This window comes from Rattus norvegicus, chromosome 5 (genome assembly GCF_036323735.1).
Source record: "Rattus norvegicus strain BN/NHsdMcwi chromosome 5, GRCr8, whole genome shotgun sequence".
Lineage (NCBI taxonomy): Eukaryota > Metazoa > Chordata > Mammalia > Rodentia > Muridae > Rattus > Rattus norvegicus.
This window is the reverse complement of record NC_086023.1, coordinates 108,463,517-108,469,516: the sequence shown is the minus strand read 5'-3', so window position 1 is coordinate 108,469,516 and position 6,000 is coordinate 108,463,517.

Genomic DNA, 6,000 nt, shown 5'->3' with positions numbered 1-6,000 from the left:
ATCCATAAATTGTATACTCAACTCTCCCCTGATTGCTTCCTCTAACTTCTAAAAGCTCATCCACATCATTCTTCCTCTTTTGTGGGAGGAGAGCAAGCAGAGAGGTCACCTTCTTTTACCCACTCCTCACATCCTGTGCCTAGCAGTCTTCAACTGGAGTCAAAAGGTGGAGGCTCAGCACAAGGGCCCTGGGTTCGGTCCCCAGCTCCGGAAAAAATAAGAAAGAAAAAAAAAGGTGGAGGTTCCATACACAGGGACACTGGGTACCACTCGGGGCTCTCTGCATTCTCTCAGATGTGATAGGAAAGCAGAGCCAGACTTCCATCCAGGCAGTGGTGAAGGAAATAATGTCCTTAGCCCACCTCTACCACTATCAAAAGCTGAGGTTCTGTGGCCAGGAGTTCAGTGTCCCTTATGGTCTGAAGCAAGCCACATGGACATAGGAAAGGAGATGAGGCAATCTGTTTTAGTCTCCCCCGCCCCCTCCAGCCCCTGCAGCAGAGAATTGAATAACATCTCCCACCTTCCCAGCTTTTATGGGGATAGAATGTGCCTTACTAGAGATGCATAAGCAGACTTTCCCACACCCTTTGAATGCAGGGCCTTAATACTCTAACCATTAGAATCTACCCTTTAAGTTCCATTTTAGGGGATGGTGGTTTATTTTCTTTTACTATCCTAGATGTTCAGTACTGAAGCATTGGCTCTAGGACCCATATAACCTGGCCTATCCCATGGCAGGACTAAGAACCACTCAGAGTAATTAGAGTGCTGAGGAAAAGACTGAATGGTCCAGAGACCTGGCTGAGGTCTTGGTTAGAATTTTTTTCTAAAGACACTGGGGGCTGGTGAGATGGCTCAGCAGTTATGAGCACTGACTGCTCTTCCAGAGATCCTAAGTTCAATTCCCAGCAATCACATCGTGGCTCACAACCACCTCCGATGCCCTATTCTGGTGCGTCTGAAAGCAGCTGCAGTGTACTCATATAAATAAAATAAATAAATCTTTAAAAAAAAAAAGACACTGTGATGGTTTGTATATGCCTGGCCCAGGGAGTGGGTCTGTTGGAGTAGGTGTGTCACTGTGGGTGTGGGCTTTATGACCCTCATCCTAGTTGCTTGGAAGCCAATATTCTGCTAGCAGCCTTCAGATGAAGGTGTAGAACTCTCAGCTCCTCCTGCACCATTCATGCCTGGATGCTGTTATGCTTCCGCCTTGAGGTTAATGCACTGAACCTCTGAATCTGTGAGCCAGCCCCAATTAAATGTTTTCCTTATAAGAGTTGCCTTGGTCATGGTATCTATCTGTTCACAGTACTAAATGCCTAAGATAGACACCAAATGTTTGCCTAATCGAAATTTAATTACACTCTGGAGGTAGCATAGTTAGAATTAATGCACTTTGAAGATGGAGTATCTTCCCAAACGTGGGTCACAAAAACCAGGATTGTGTTGCGTCAGAAATGTCACAGACACCTCTCCCTGCCCTTCTAACTGTATCTCATTCTACAAACTAAAGTCAGTTCTCAAGGAGCTAAATTCTCTGATAATTCAAGGTCAGAGGATAGTTCCTCTTTCCCTGAAGGTGACTAAGTACCACCCTCCTTTAGGAAATAAGAATATAAGCATGATGGGATAGCAAATAATACTGCTATGAAAATTAGAGTTCTTTTTCTCTGGGGATGGAATATCAAGGAATATCAGTGCCTCTAACTGTGGAAGAAAAAAAATGGTCCTGAGAGTTTTCCTCGCCAGATTTCCTGGCTCAGTGAGAAGGTCAAGCTCCAACAGCTCACAGGGCAACCTGAGAGGCCTGGTACCCATGGCCACCTGGGGCGACCTGGCTGAGGGCTATAGATCCCCTGGGGAATGTTATAATGCAGCTCAATGAAATCCGAGGAGTTGGAGGTAATGCTGATGTCATATGGCATTTTGCAAATGGTTTCACACATTTTTATTTTTATTTTTATTTTTATCTGTGTTCTTACTGTTTAGAAATCTGCAGAAAAAGCTCAAAAAAGTGAAGAGACTTGCTAGGGGGTGGGAGACCCCAGGGAGATTTGGGCACAAAACAGACCGAGGGTCACTATTTTCTCCATCTTACAAATGATGAAGATGGATCTCTGAGATTGAATGCTGTGGCCAGTTGGGTCTGGTGAATTACGTGACCCCCTTCCCTTTAGTACAGAGGTTCTCAATTCCTAGTGCTATGACCCTTTCATCAGGTCCTCATGTTGTGGTGACCCCAACCATGAAACTATTTCATTGCTACTTCATAACTAGCTTTGCTACTGTTATGAATCATAATGTAAATGTCTGATATTCAGTAGTATATCTAATATGTGACCCCCCCCACAAAGGGGTCATGACCCACAAGTGGAGAGCTACTCTTCTAGCAGTTGATAGTAAACTTTCAGTATCCTAGATTGGCCTTGTCTCTATACTGATGATTTAGATGCTACCTTCCAACCCCTTGAGGAAACCCAGGATCCTGACTGACAGTGTCAGTGGAAGCTGATTTAGTAGTGACCTGGGCAGATGTAGGAAAATGAGAGGAGATTAGGGATGAGGCTCAGAGTTAGCACAGAGGTTCTCTGTAAATTCATGTACCAGCAAGGAAACTTGTGAATTTGGTCCTGTGTGCATCCCTGTGAGCAAACACCTGATGCAAACAACTTAAAAGAGCAGGATATATTTAGACTCATGGTTTCAAAGGACTCAGTGCATGGTCACTTGGGCTGTCCCATGAGCTTGGGCAGAAGATGGGAGTAGCTGAAGCGTGTGGTGCAGGACTGTATTACCTCATGGTGGGCAGAAAGTAAAGAGGGGAATTCTGGTACTAAGAGGGCTTTTTCTCAATGCCTAATCCCATCTCAGCTACCAGCATATGGGATGGTGCCCCCTACACTCAGGGGGGTCTTAGCATTTCTATTTAATCTTCCTCAAAATGCCTTACAGACAAACATGGAGGTGTGTCTCACCAATCCAGGTGATTCTAAAGCCACTCAAGTTGACAGTGAAGAGCAACCATGACACTTAAAGGAAATCGTGACATGCACTCAGATGCTGTCAACACTCATTCAGGGACACAGCTATTCTGGATCTACTAAACATGTAAAAGTCCTTATCTGCATGTAAATATTTCTTTCTATTGACCAAATACTATCCTTTTTGAACAAATCAAAATGACATGGTCATACAGGTAATTCCTGGAGAACCATGTCCTCACACCTAGAAATCAGATCACTGATCTCTGGGGTGCAGAGATGCAGGTGCTCACAGTGACATTCTTAGGCATCTCCTAGTGGGGTGTGTGGGGAACGACGTTGTGCATAAACCTCCAATGTATTTGCTTTTATTTGTAGCATACAGCGCTTAAATCATGATGCTAGAAATAAACATCTGCATTAGAAACTTCTAAACAAATACGTAAATCTGTTCTAAAACATTTTGTAATTACAAAAATTACAAATTTGTCAATAAAAATATACCGATGCTGGGCTGGATAGCTCAGCAGTTCAAACCAGTGGTTACTTTTCCAGAGAATCTAGCTTAGACTCCCAGAATCCACGAGGCTGCGCTCAACCTTCTATTAACTCCAGCTCTAGGGGTTCTGCTGCCCTCTTCTGACCTCTGTGGGTACTGCACCCATGTCATGCACAGGCATGTAGCAAAGCAGTCATATGCATAAATAAATAAACCTAAAAACGCATACTTAAATGTTATAAAAGAAAATATCAGCACTAATGTTTCACTGGTATGATGATGAAAAAGTATTTCAGTTTTCTTTCAATATTTTTTAATTCAAAATTTGGATTAATTATTCTTTGTATATAGATGGAAAATGTACTTTTCCTTGTACATCTAGCACCAGAACACAGGAGTTGTTTTCATTTTGAAATTCAAAAATAAGACATGAATCACTGGGGCATTTGTGTCCTGAAAGACTTTTTGCTTACTATAAATGAAGTCCCTAGCTCCTACCAATGTCTCTTGTCTGCAATTATATACCAGAGCCACCCACAGAGTTAGGTAAGCACGGACTGTATTGCTTGAACCCACTTTCTTCTGACTCAACACATTTATTAAAGGCATCTAGAGCCAGCATTACTGACAAATTCTGAAATGGTTCTTTGAAATCAACTTGTATAACTGGTGGGGCTTAATGGAGATACAGTCTCCTTGAGGCTGCTGATCTCATAGGACCCCTTGATCCCTCAGGTGATATGATATTAATCACTCCAACTTGATAAGAGCAGAAGCACCTGTGAAACAGGCCTCCGGGCATGCCTCTAGGGCTTATCTGCTCCCTTTGATCGTAACTGTTTCCTGGGCTTGGATCCCAGACCATGTAAAAAGAAGTGAGTGATTCTCTTCTTCTTGACTTTGGCCTCAACGTGACTGAATGCTTCAAGCTCCTGCTGCCTTAAGTTCTCTGTCATGAGGGATTTGTACCCTTAAACTATGAACCAAAAAATAGCCCCTTTTGTCCTTAAGTTTCTCATGTCAGTGTATTTTACTACAGCTGCAGGAGTAGAATTTCATAGTGATGTGAAGGATGCTGTTTTTTTCAATCTCTGCCTTTTAACGAACAGTGCAAATTGGAGGTCATTTCTACTTCAATATTAAATCATGCTGCAAACAGAGACTTTTTAAAGGCATATAAAACCACAAGTGCCCTCTGTCTCCACAATAACAGCACTGTATGAAGGACCCAAAGTAACTTTCCCCTGAAATGTGTACGATGCTCGTATCATGTGAATGGTGAGAATCAAAGCTGCCACCATTACATCTGATGAGGGAATAATGCTATGAATACCAAGAAACCAAGACTGCGATGACAAGATGATTTGGTAACTTCTTTTGAGGGAAGAACACGTTTGGAAAATTAGGAGATTTGGGTGCCATAAGACTCACAGCCCATGGAAAACACTTACTGATGCTTTAGCTGTCCACAGAATCTTCTGTGCTCAGCTTTGGGAGGTCAGAAGCCCACAAAGATTCTGTGAGGGTAGCCAGCGTGTCTTCAGCACAAGACTAACTCACAACAATTTACTTAATAAAGAATATTTTCTGTAAGTGATCTCCTCCTGGGACTTTAATTACATGCCTACAAAAGGGTAAATATTTTAGATAAATGAAATTCTAGATTTTGAGTTAAATGTAAAGAAAATCTGATATTCCAATGTGAACCTCTTCTGAGGATTATATTGGGGTTTTCAAACTCCAGGGAACATTAATGTTATGGGGCTATGATTCCTGGAGTATAGTTTGTCCATCACAATTCTGTTTATGTTATTTTTGCAATGTAGGGACCGACTTGAAAATATGATTATACCTGTGTAAAGAAAGGAAAGGCAGAGAAGTTTAACTTTTTAAATGAAGTGACAAAGTATACAGTCTTGTTATTTGACTTGGGTAACATGGGCATCCATGAACAGGAGCAGAAGTTTGACAAAGCACATGGAACTGATTTGTGCAACCAGCGAAGATCCCAGTTGTCAGCCATGGAGAATATCATGCCATCTCATCGGGGCTCACTCAAGTCCACACTGGCAAAGACAACTTCACTGCCCAGCTGCAGAAAACAAGATTTGAGGCCCATTTTCCACATATTTTGGCATGCGCTGCCTGAAGTTGATCTTGTTTTCTATAGTATATTCTTCAGCCACCAATACACACGGGTTACAAATGTTCATCTTCTAATTAGGAGAGTCTTCAATTTGCCCCCAAATGTGCTTGTCCCCACTAATATGTTCTGTTTGGAACTTGACAAAAGGGATGTTTGATGTAAGGATGTTTGATGTAAGGACAACTGGCAACAGTTCCTGTTCTGAGATGAGTCACAAGTCATCTCTTTCAAGGGACTCCCATCTTCTAGGGACATGATGAAACAAGATGATGCCACTAATTTCAACATTAGGCAATCCATGTTCTAAAGACAGGTGAGGAGCAGGCTTCAGATATTCTGCCTTGTCAAGCAATTAGGGTTGATGAAAG